Source organism: Malaya genurostris, chromosome 2 (assembly GCF_030247185.1).
Source record: "Malaya genurostris strain Urasoe2022 chromosome 2, Malgen_1.1, whole genome shotgun sequence".
Lineage (NCBI taxonomy): Eukaryota > Metazoa > Arthropoda > Insecta > Diptera > Culicidae > Malaya > Malaya genurostris.
The window spans coordinates 331,639,562-331,652,840 of NC_080571.1; the positions used below are offsets into that span (position 1 = coordinate 331,639,562).

A 13,279-nucleotide genomic window follows, 5' to 3' on the forward strand; every position below is an offset into this window, starting at 1 on the left:
ACAGTTCCGTGAAAAAGGTTTGTTTGAGCTTCAATCTTTTCACACGAAAACGACATTATCAACACATTCCGAGTTTTGTCGTGAATACGACTTACTTTACTATGGGGTGCCTTTTCAAAATTTACCCTCTGAGAGAGTGATAAGTTTTTGATCGTGAATATCTCTCGAATCAAGATAATTTTTGCTACATGCCATCGGGAATATGATCACAATTTTATGATAAAATTTTCAGTTGTGTGACATAATCTCAAATAATTCAAAATTAAACTTTTCTGAAATGTTTGGTATAAACGAGTATCAAAGAATAATTCATAAGGCGCGTTTGCTTTTCTCGTATTTTTAATGCTCATAGCTCAGTGATCTGTGAAGGGATTTATATAATCTAACTACCAATAGAATCGAAATTTTTCAACTTAAAAGTGTATAGCAAAAGCATTGAAGTATTTCAATAGTACACTATTGAAAAGCCTGTTTCATTTGATCCATGTAAACACCAGCCAATCAGAACGCGTTCTGAGGAAGAGTACAAAATATCTGCTGCTGTACAACAAATCGCTCGAGAAAAATGTTCCGAAAAGTGGTGAATATCGTAGTCAGTTCCTCAATTTGGTCCTTCTGAATGCTAGAAACGGATCCCTACAGCATATTGATAGTTGATTTCAATAAATTATGCAAATCCGAAATGAAGTAATCGACATTAAAATTCTGTATGCGGCTATTTTTATAGCCGTTAGGACCGCCCATTAGTGAAAAAGCTACAAACGAAATCAGGTAAAAATAAGCCTCGCAACAAAAATTCAGTTTGGATTCTATCGCCACTGCGAGCAGATATGTTTTGTGTCGTCTGCACAACTAGTTTCGCTTTCGACAAGAACGATTACGCCACAGCTGTCAGTCATTAGCATTGGTGAAAAAAACAACGGTGGAGAGCATTACACAAAATCAGTCAGCTCTAAAAGTTTTCTAAAGAACTATTAGGATTTCTATTTTTACCTGGAGCTGTTAGCGGAATATATTCAATAGTTGCACTATTTATGTACCTTTTAATTCCACTATTTCACTGTCACGTTATTACACTATCACAAAGTCACTATACTTTAATGAAGCATAACAAACGTTACAATACAGATACGCGTATTTCGGAATCTTATTTACATCCAATAACGTGACAGTAAAATGGTGGAATTAAATGGTACATAAATAGTGCAACTGTTAAGATTTTTTGTTCGCAAATCGAAGGTAATTATCCTCAGTTTAGTGCAAATGGCTAGATTTGTGCACTTTTCGCTGTGTGAAATTCACAGTAATCGAGATCAAGTGAAACCTTCTTTTTTTGCGAAAAATGTGAAAAAGGGAAATGCTTGCATAAATCATACAATTGATCAACTAATTGATATTCGGAAGTGTTAAGGAACATGTCAGTTGTTTTCGTATTCACGACATCCAGTTATGTCTCTCACATTACCCACCCGCCTTTTTTTATTAAAAATTGGATATCACATCAATAATTAGGGGAGAGTGTTCGGTTGCCGACACCCCTCCAAAACTATTGACAGAAAGCAGGTACACGGTTAGAAAAAGTTACTCAGAGTTTGAGTACAAGTTACTCATTTTCAAATCATACATGGAAACGTCAAACATTGAGTAGTTGCTATCAATGATAATGAGTAACTCTTACTCTAAATTTGAGTTTAACGCAAAAGCTCGTTTTTATGTTACTATTCTCAAGATCAGTCTAAAAGTTATAATAACCATTTGTAGTAACAGGTTCATTTTTTTGTTATTGAGATCGCGTATTTCTGGTGTGAGTCGCCTAACACAAACGGTATTGTGTTTGCAAAAACCGGAATGATAAACTGTGCTCTTGGTTGCGCAATCGACGCAAATATTGTGTCCAGGAGTGCTCCGTATTGTTCTTCGTCATGGAAACGAATATGCTCAAATGTCATTTGTGAGGAATAAGTGTCTGATTGGTGCCTGAGCATTACTAACATGTATGTTAATGTTCGATTAACACACTACTCCAAGTAACCGCCACTTAATATGATGTCTCGAAGCAGGGTTATTTTAAGTATTGTGTGTCAGTTACTTAATACTTAAATACAACACTCTCAGAAAAGGAGCATTTTCAGTATATGTGGAATGAAATTTCACTCAAAATTTGAGTGCTAATTACTATATTTTTGACACATGTACAAATAAAGCATTACTCAGTAAATGAGTAGATTTTACCAAAACATCGTTTCCAGTGGAAGAACTCAAATTTGAGTAACTAAGGAGTTACTCTAAATTAGAGTTGCTCCACTTTATCTGTAGATGAGTGGGATCTTACTCATTTTTGAGTAACTATTTTTAAGCATGTAGCGTCATTCCGACAAATGTCATATGTGTGTAATAGCAGCCTGTTGTTTTAGAGCCGCATACTAAACAAAAGTTTTTTCCAGACCATTTCTATAGTGCCCTGAATTGAATATTTATAAAGTGAATTCAATCTATTTCGTGATACAATACTAGTTGCTATCAAAACCAAAGTTTTGACTACTCGATTACTGGTACCCCATTTTATTCCACAAATCGTAAAATGCAGCGATCCCAGGTCTGTAAATTTGTCTGTAAATTAGCAGATTTCTTAGTTAAGCTGGAGATCCTTTTTCGTCTGCAGTAAAAGTATTACTTGCGGCATCACGTGGACAATTTGACAACTTCCATACATTCGTCATATAAATGAAAACTTTCTTCACTGGCAGACATGGCGACTCCAAATGAACAATCACAATCAAGACTTTTGACCAAAACACCTCAGAAATGGAGAAACTCCTTTTCTTCCTTCAATCATGGCTGTTTTTATTTAAATTTTTCCATTTCTAGCAGATTTTCTTGGGGTGCCGGTAACCGAACACCTCTTTTGAAATGACCGGAAATGATTACTGTACTATACAGGTAACAAAACAATTCAATCGCCGAATTCAATTTAATTCCTTAATCAGTTTCGAGCTAAGGATTTTAGCTTTCCATTGCTATATAAATGTCCACATAATGTGCATTTAGTCAGAAGCTATAAGCCAAAAACAAAAGGATGCCGGTAACCAAACATACTTCCCTATATAGAAAATGTATGTTGTTTCTATTTTAATGCCAAATTCAACTAAATTAGATGAAAAGTTAATGACGTAACATATTTTAACATCTTTTGGCTTTTAACTTTTGGTAGATTGCAAAGTTCTGTCGTGTCGTTAATATTTACATGATTTTTTCGTGCTGTGTAATGATTGTACATGAATCGCGGGACATCACACAAAAAAAAACCTACTCACTCCACTCACTTTTGTCGATATTTTAGAAATAATTGAGTAGAACCACCGTTCCAGATCATTATCGTTTAATTTCATTGAAAAGAGTAATCAATTTTACCTTCAGGAGCACTATTTGGCCACATTGTCCGCTCTTTTTCGTAATCAAATATGGAGCTGATGATACTAAGACTTTCTGGCAAAAAAAACATTGTTTGCTAATCATGTTTGAACGAATAGCTTAAGATGGACTTTGAAAATCTGTAAAGATAAAATGATAGTTCGGAGCTATTTTATCATTATAATCAAGCTATAATAAACTGTTATGCAAAAAGATGCAGAGTCTTGAAGTTTGAACTAGATCTAACATTATTATTTAACATACGAGAGCTCGATGTCTCTTCAAATCCTAAACCCACATTTTCTCAAAGTCAACTTACTTGGTTTTTGAATTTGCAGCGGTAAGAAGACAATTTTACTAGACCTCCCGGGTGAGCACCCCACCAAGTTGTTCTTTACAGACATTTTCTTTCTACCTGCATTCAAAATCAGACCAAAAAATTCAAAACTTGAGCGCTTATTCTTCCCATCATCTGCAAGTAAATCCGGACGGGATCATGCTTCTGTTTTCACAGTTGTCTCGGTGTGTGAGAAGCGATCAGATAACTGTCACGTAAAAATCATCTTCAGTACATTTTCAAGCAGTTCTTCGCTTTCTACAAACTTTATCCATTATTACAGAAATTTCCTGATTCGGTGAACCGTGCATATTGAGCTTCGACTTCGATGATGCTTTTGAATATTTTTCATATGCTTTACCTAATATTCGATAACTTCTGCCTAGCAAAACATTATGAAATTTATATGTAATAGTAAGACTTTTGAATTATATTTCGCACGGAAACCTTATTCGTCGAAATATTTTTGTATAGGTTGGTAGGACTGTCAGTGACATCTGTGCCAAGTGTCACGTCAAAATATTCATTAGTGTTTAGTATACGTCTGTCTTTCTGAAGTTTTAAAAGTGCAATCGGCGATTTTTACAATGAGTGAAATTATTCAACAAAGAAGTTGTATTAAATTTTGTGTGCGGAATCAAAAGTTCTGGTGCCAAAACGTTCAGAGTGTTGCAAATTGTATGTCCCAAGCAAGTGTTTTTGATTGGTACAAGTTGTTCAAAAAGGGTCGAGAACGTGTTAACGACGAATCACGTCCAGGACGGCCACCAACATCAACTGATGATGAACACGCCAATCAAGGAATTGGTGCTCGAGAACCGACGATTAACAGTAAGACACAGTACTGGGATCGTTGAACTATCGGAAGGACCAGTAAAAACTATTTCGGAAGATCATTTGGGCCTAAGAAAAGTGAAAGCACGGTTATATCTAAAATCACTAATTGATTCTTTGTCATTTTTTCGCCAGAACTTCAACCAATATCGTTCCGCAATCACCGTATTCGCCTGATTTAGCTCCTTGTTGCTTCTGGCTATTCAGAAAACTCAAACGACCTGTCCGGGCAAAACCGTTTTGAGTCAATTGAAGACATCAAACGTACGAGCAATGCTACGAGCATTGAAGGCTATTTCGAAAATTGACTTCAATAACAGTTTCAAGGATTGGAAAAAACAAGTGTATAAGGGCCGAGAGGGATTGTTTTGAAGGGGACGAAACAGATTTTGAAGAATAAATAAAGAATTTTGAAATTATGAACTAAGTATTACTATTTTTTGCTCACAGTAGTATGGCTTAATTCATGAGAACGTAATTCGTAAACTGACAGAATTTTACATAATATTTCGTATATTTCGGTCTAAGATAGTAATTCAATAGGATCGGAAGTGATTTTTTTACACACTCCGATTGCATAGAACAATGTGGTTTTGGTACATGTTGCGCTAGTAATCAATTGCCACAAGACAATTGGTACTGAGAAAATGAAAAAAAATGCAGATGTAAATGACAGAATAATTCTCGTAAGCTGACTCTGGACCAAAACCACAAACGCGAACGCACTTCGGAAGCGTGTTTGATTATGCTCATACGAAGTATGAATTCAAATGGCGTCGATTGGTAACTGTTGATGGAATTTGGATTCATTATTACACTAACAGAATGAGATCTCTATACTAAATTGAAGCCAGCATTAGAGTTCCGAAGCAGCCTAGGGAGAATCAACGGGTCGGAAATATCATGGCGTCCTGGGATTGTCTTTGTATAGTTTTCGAGAAATATCTCGCACAAGGAAAAATCTAGTTGTGTTTTGATCACTTCCAGGAACGGGAACCGGAGACCGGTTCTTACGGCCGTTAACTAACAAGACCTGCTTATTAAGACAGTTTATCAGTTTTGGAAAGTTTACGTTCTTTGCATCGTCGCTTTAAATGTCGGTTTGAAATTTTTATCACTTATTATCCTACAATTCTGGAAACGGATATTGAATCATAATTAAGCAACCTACGGAGTTGTATGACCTTTTATTAGAATCTAAGTTTGTGAAAATCGTTCTAGCCTGAGAAATTGAGGTCAGCTCTATTTTGAAGTTTCTAATCACCATTTTCGTTATTTTCGGAACCGAAAATTGGGAAACCGGTACAACTGAAGTGAGCTTATTTCATCATTAATTAGCAAGATCTTCGAACTTTAACTAACTCTTTACATAATTCGCTTCTCTTTACCTGATCACTTATAATAAAATACTCCCGGAATACATTTTTGCCTTTCTCATATAGAAAGGTTATGCAATCACTGCGAAAACCGACTTTTGAACCGAGGTTCGGAGGGCCGAGTGTCATACACCATTCGACTCAGTTCGTCGAGTACGCAAAATGTCTGTGTAAGTGCATATGTTTGCAAGTAACGTGTTTTTGCACTTACTTTTCTCGGAGATGGCTGATCCGATTTTCACAAACTTAGATTCAAATGAAATGTTTTGTGGTCCCATACAAAATTCCTGAATTTTATTAGGATCCGACTTCCGGTTCCGGAATTATAGGGTAAAATGTGCAAAAACTGTGAAAACAAGTGCACCAACTTTTTTCGGAGATGACTAAACCGATTTTCACAAACTTAGATTCAAATGAAATCTGTTTAGGTCCCATACTTAATTTCTGAATTTCATTTGGATCTGACTTCCGGTTTCGGAGTTATGAGTTAAATGTGCAAAAAAATGAAAATATGAAACTTTTCTCATAGATGGCGCGACCGATTTTCACAAACTTAGGTTCAAATGAAAGGTCCTGTGGTCCCACACGGAATTACTGAATTTCATCCGGATCCAACCTCCCGATCCGGAATTATAGGGTAAAGTGTGTTAAAAATTTTATACCAACACTGTAAATTTTTATTTTCAAATTTTTAATTTTATAAATTCTAAATAGACCTCAAATCTTCTCCAATTGATAGTTTTTATCAGTAGACGGCCAAACAAACCGATTTCGGTTATTTTCTCAAGAATCGAAGAAAGTTATTTTGAAGAATACCACAGTATTATATACGATAGTATGATCGATATGAGAAAGGCATCATTACACCACCAGGTGAATTTAAACATTTTTTTTTACTAATCACTCACTTAGGTGCATTCTAACATTTTAATTAAGGTTTATAAAAATTCGGTTCCTCCGATTCTCCGGGAAAAATGAGAAATTGTTACATACACATATGACATTTTTCATCTGGATCCGAGTTATTTTTCATATCGCATGATAATGAAAAACTACAGGCTTACACGGGTAAAAATCTATTGATGGTACCATGACTTTTTAATCATGAAATCATGAACCATGTCTTTTCATGAAATTTCAGGAGCAAAATTATTGTCGTATGTTCGAGCCCCGACCTGGAAGGATTCTTAGTGTCAGTAGGATCCATAGTACTAGCCATGCAATGATTATGTACACTAAGAATCGGCTGCGAAGTCTGTTGAAACAGAAAGGCCAAATTCCACAACAAGAATGTAATGCCAGGACTTTGCTTTGCTAAAATTATTGATATCATGAAAATTTTCATGAAAGATGTGTTATTGTTCTTGATATCAATCGTTTTGATCATAAAATCATGACTTATTATCCATGATAGACATGATTCATGATTTCATGATTTTTAATCATGGTTCCGGCAATAGATTTTTATCCGTGTACGAAAATCCAAGTTTTCAAATAAAAACTAAATCTCCTGTAAGACAAAACTACTTCTCCTGTTAGACAAATATAATAAAATTACAAAAGCAATTTAGTGTTATATCCCTTTATGCCAAATAAAATTCGTTTCTGCTTTTCACAATTGGTATATGTCCTAACAAAACGAATAGAATAGTTGCTTGGCTAAATACGCCACCTTCAAAACTCCACTGTAAAGATACGACACCATTTGTTGCACCATCACTCCGAAGACCCTATCACGTTCAACCGATCTGGGCTGCAATAGAAGGACACGGTGTAAACCATTCGAATCGTCAACAAGCGAACAATTTTTCACCTTGAAATTGCTTTCAAATTCCTCGCCTTTGTTCGTATGACCTTATGAAAAGAAGCATGGGCATAATTTGGCAACATGTGGATACGGCGGTTAACAAAATGAAACATCTCAATAATGTTTCAAAGAAGTAATCCGTATGGAACATTGAGTTTCCCCCTGTTGTATAATTAGATACAATACGCTAGAGTGACTTTATCGAAGTAGGCGCTGTCTCAGTTGTCAAGTAAATCAAGCAATAATAAAATCTGCGATAAGGTAAACGTCAATTTGAACGTATGATTTAAAGTAAATAACGGTTTTCAATTGAATAATTATATAAAAATGATCATATTTTTTATTATCAGTTCACCTGTGATTTGATTACTGTTTCTGTTGCATCATAACCGGTGGCCAACCATAAACTGGCAGGAGTTGTCTGGTACACTGGTACCTAATTTCAATTTCCCAGCTCAGATTTCACAATCACCTGAACTGTCATACACAGCACAGCATGAACCGGCAAGGACTTTGCTTTGTTTCATTCTGGCTACGAGTGAATGAAAATATTAATAAATGATTGCTGCACTGCATGCATCAAAGAAAACACCAAGGGAGGGCATTTTGAATAGTTGAAACGAACCGACAAAAAAAAGATGTTTAAAATGATGCTGGTGACCTTTTGGCTGATCTGTAAAAAATCTCGGTTACAGCAGTAAATGTAAGCAGTCTGAATGATAATTCGTTTATCATGCATAAATGAACTCGGAAATGTTGTGGCAAATGTATTGCTTGAGCATATATTGTTAAAAATTTAATTTACAGGTGCCCAGTTTCTAGTCTCAGTTAGTATTCCGATGAGTGCTCAGCTTTCTGTGTACTACCTCTACGCTCTACGCGAAACCCACAACCATCCCTAATCTGATTACTCTAGTGAAACATTAACAAAGGGCACACCTGTCTGGATCTTATGGAGCGAACAGCAGCAACACCCGAATCATTCCACCACATTCTGACCTACCGAAACGACGAATCTTTTGTCATCACACAGCATCTCTATCCGCTGCGCATCAGAATCCCGACAGAAATAATCGATTTTCTCATCCCTTGGTGGAGCCTTGCAGCTTACAAAAATTCCAATCACGCTTCGGCACCAACTGTAAGCTACGAGCGAGAGTTTTCTGTATGTGTGAGTAATGAAACGTTTCTTACCACCTGTGCGGGTGTAAAAAGTTGCTACTTTTAAGAACGGTTCCTCCAGATAGAACAAAAGAACAAATAAATCTTCGGAAAAAGGAACATTGACATACCGATAAAGCAATACAATAGCCGATGAAATTTCGTAAACAATGGATCCGTATTCCCCCTTCTCAATCCCACCCACCACTCAATGGGGTAGTAATCCGTTTCAATACAAAAGACGTTGATTATATTAGTATTATGTAGCCAACCCTTCCCAAAACTGTAACTGTTTTTCTTTGAAATACATCCGATACTTTTGTTCACCTAATTGTTGGACAATCGTAGTCAAATGACCATCCCTCTTGATTTATCGAAAAGAAACTCGATGTTTACTCACTTGATTAGTTAAATTAAGCCACCATTCAATTTCCAATTACACACTCGTTACACAACGGAAACCACTAAAAAAATTCTCACTGATCGGAACTACCCTCTGATCAGAAACGTTTGCAAATAGCTCCCGCCGCAACGAAATTCACACCGCAAGGATACTGCAACTATGACAACCTAACCCGACTGCTTGCCGGATTCACTCTTGCTCTTGCTCTCTCCCAATATTTGTACCAGTGTGCTCTGCTGACTCTTTCCGGCCATTTCGCCACACGAACACACAGGGACAGTTGTTGTTGCATACCCAATTGCACAGTCTACATCGAGGACGCATGCGTCCCCAGTCGGTTCCGTTGACCGGGCTGTGCTGTGCACCGAATTTCGTTCAATTACATTTTCGTTAAATTCACAAAAGCTTCCAATAGTTATGAAGGTGTTGAAATTTGAGATGCTCATCCGTTAAACAGTAAAAATTAATAATAATGACTCAATAACTGGGCAATCAAATATACATACAATAGATGTTAACAATTCCAGCTAAATTTTGTTCCGAATCATTTATTTGAAGTCTGGCCTGATAAAAGGTATTACTGTACAAACCTGGCTTAATGATGCGCCAAAATTGATGATTTTTTTAAGTTTTAAAAATTTAATTTAGGCCAGTGGTTTCCGAAATCCAGGGAAACTTTAAACCATGTACTGCAATCCTACAGAACATTCAGTAGAAATATACACTGAAATAAAAACAAACTTTTTTGTATTCATTAAAATCAAAAACTAAAAGATGTTCAATAAAGTTCGTCATAACCATTTTGAATTTCATAAGAATATCATATATGTACAGGTTATGCTTCATGTGAGGCCCAAGTAATTGAAACCTAAACCGTTGATTTTAATCATGCCAATCGCTTTATCAATGCACGCTAATACTGGTTTGATTTCTGATTCTGATGCCGATTCCAGAAAAACGACATTGTGATCTTTCCGTCCAATTGAGACGTCCTTTGAGGTATTCGTGCCGCTTCGAAATACTCGTGCCTACTTCAGTCTACTGTCGGCTAATCATTCTGTTCTTTGACGAATAATGATGTATCCAGTCAAACATGTACTCGAAGTGCGCTTGCGTTCGTCTTTCTAGTCCTAAATAAATGTATGCGGGATCCAGCGGCAGGATATCTTTATCATCTGCAGAAACTTTGTTTAACTAAGGCACGCTCGCGCTCTTTCTCTTTCCGGTCGTCCAGTACTATTTAATGTATTATTATTATTGTCATTTATTTTATCCCTGTTTCATTCTAGATTTTATGTGGTTTTGACTCTGTTCTGCTTCGTAGGATATCGGCTTTGGAGTTTTAACCATCACGTAACTCTCAAAACCTCTATTCTCAAACTTTTTTTTCATTTCTGTTTCTGATTTCGGGAGGGGGACGTTTTGTAACACCTAAACCTTACAACAAAAAGTTACGCATGTAACGATTTGTAACACCAATAACTTACAAAAGAGCAACGCATGTAATGCTTCGTAACGCCAAAAACTTATACAGAGTACCACATGTCAGGTTTCGTAACGCCTGTTACTTACAAACAGTAACGCTTCGTAACGCCTGTAACTTACAAAAGGTAACACTTCGTAACGCCTGTAACTTATTAAAAAGTAACGCATCGTAACGCTTGTAACTTACAAACGAGTATCGTTTTATAACGCTTATATCGCATGTAACGCTTTGTAACGACCAAAAGTAACTCATGTAAGCTAAGAACATACAAACGAGTAATGTTTGTAACGCTTCGTAACGTCATAACGCACAAGTAACAGATAACTTACAAAAATGTAACGCGTGTAACGCTTTGTAACGTCTATAACTTAAGGGTAACGCATGTAACGCTTCGTTAAACCTATAGCTATTCAAGTTAAAATTCAACACATCGTAGCTATTTTTCTATACTCAAAATTTTTCCAAATACGTAATTAAAATCCGACTGTAAAAAAAACCAAATGGTTACATTGCACAAAACTTTATCAAATCTGCCTTGATATGGACTATTTCTGAGCAATTTAGTGGCCAAAGAACTTACTTTTCATCTTCTTAGTAATGTTGCTAATTAAATTTATTATTCTGTTCTATTAACTAAAGCCTTTTTCATTCCACCTAGTGGTGTAATGATGCCTTTCTCATATCACTCAAATTTTCATAAATATTAATAAAAGACTCTTAAAAAAACTTTTTAGTGAAAAAAATCCTCATCACCATGTAATTTCAGAGCCGGAAGTAGAGTCCGGATATAATACACTAGTTTTATATATAACACCATAATACCTTTCACTTGAATCTAAGTTTATGAAAATCGGCTCACCCATTTCTGAGAAATCGTTGTGGGCTCTGTTTAAGAAAATCGGATCACTTTTTCCGGTGGTTCCAGAACCGGAAACTGGGAAACGGTACATTCAAAGTAGTTTCGAATAGCAACAAACTAACGAGACCCACAAACTGGAATAGTTTTTAGCTCTGTCCTGAAAAGTTTATGTGTTATTGGAACCATAATTTTGAATGACGGTAAGAAATTGTTAACATTCATCACCTCATCGTATCGCAACCGGAGGTTGGATCCGCATGAAATTCATACCTAATTCAAGTCCTGTGAGATAAGTTTGTTAAAATCCGTCTCAGAAAATCAAATCAGTCTAAGAAAATTAAATTAGTTCTGTTTCAGAGTTATGCATCACTATTTACGGTGCTTCCGGAATCGAAAACAGGGGACCGGTAGAACTGAAGTGGGATTATTTGGTTAACTGCCAACAAGATCTGCAAACTAGAGAAATTTATGAACAATTTTTTCGGGTTGGAAGAACCGGGTTTTCTGCCTCTTCCTGGTAGCTCATCTTTCTCACTTAGCCATGTGTCCAGAAGCTTAATTTTCACTTCCTTTTCAATACGCGACATTTTGAAAACGCAGAATTTCAGCCGCACAAACAAATAAACAAACGAAAACTGACAGCCAAACACACAGCATGCTGTGATCTGAGCATAAGAAACCTTCACAAATACATGCGTACAACACAAATCGATATATTCCGATTCGATCGGAATGCAGAATAGGGGTTATAATTTTTTAATTCAGAAAGAAACTTTTGCCCCGTTCGCCGCACTCCCCAGACTTTGCCTCGTCCGACTATCTTTCGTTTTCATCTCCACGACCGGATTGCTTTAAAGACGTGAAATGAGCATAGCTGTCAAAGGCAACTAGGGTAACGGCGCCCTATTTCATCTGAGCTTCTATTTCCATCTTATCCCGTCACTTCATTACTTTGAACATGAATAATATTTTACAACCTACCGGAAGCAAACTGTGAAATGTTTTAAAATGATTTCAAAAGCTATTGTCACACTTTCCTATTGAAAGAAATGGTTTTAAATTCTTCGGTGATCGTTTTTTTTTTCATATAAAATAAACTCACTTTTCAATTTAGGACAAATTTTCGTCTCAAGATTTACAGTTCGTCATGTTTCTGAATATCTACTAATCGATTCGTCTCAAAACATTATCACTATTTTGCACAATTACACTACTATTGGATGCTGGATGACTTCATAATTAGTAATGTTCACTTGCCACTTGTTTAGTTAACGATTAAAAACTTCCAAAATTTACCAACAAGCAATAAAAGTCTTCAAAAATATGAGATGAAAGTTTTTCACTTTGTTCACTTGATTGCGCTTTGTTTTCATCTCATTTGGTTTCGCAAAGTTGCCTAGTTATCTAATAATGTTACAAAACAAAAATTGTTTTTCTTCTTCAAAATATCATCAAAAAGTATGTTTTTGGTATCCGTGACTTTAGTTTAATTATAAAGGGTGATTTTTTAAGAGCTTGAGAACTTTTTTAAACAATAAAACGCATAAAATTTGCAAAATCTCATCGGTTCTTTATTTTAAACGTTAGATTGGTACATGACATTTA

The 13,279-nt window shown here is 36.0% G+C and overlaps 1 protein-coding gene across 1 annotated transcript in view; it reads right to left on the reverse strand.

Moving 5' to 3' along the window:
- LOC131431572 (protein phosphatase 1 regulatory subunit 14B) overlaps positions 1–9,502 on the reverse strand; it is a 154,307-nt gene extending 144,805 nt beyond the window's left edge. The window contains exon 1 of the mRNA XM_058597374.1: positions 9,327–9,502. The gene's annotated coding sequence lies outside the window, so the exon portion shown is untranslated. The remainder of the gene's footprint in view (positions 1–9,326) is intronic.
- Positions 9,503–13,279: the final 3,777 nt, after the last annotated feature.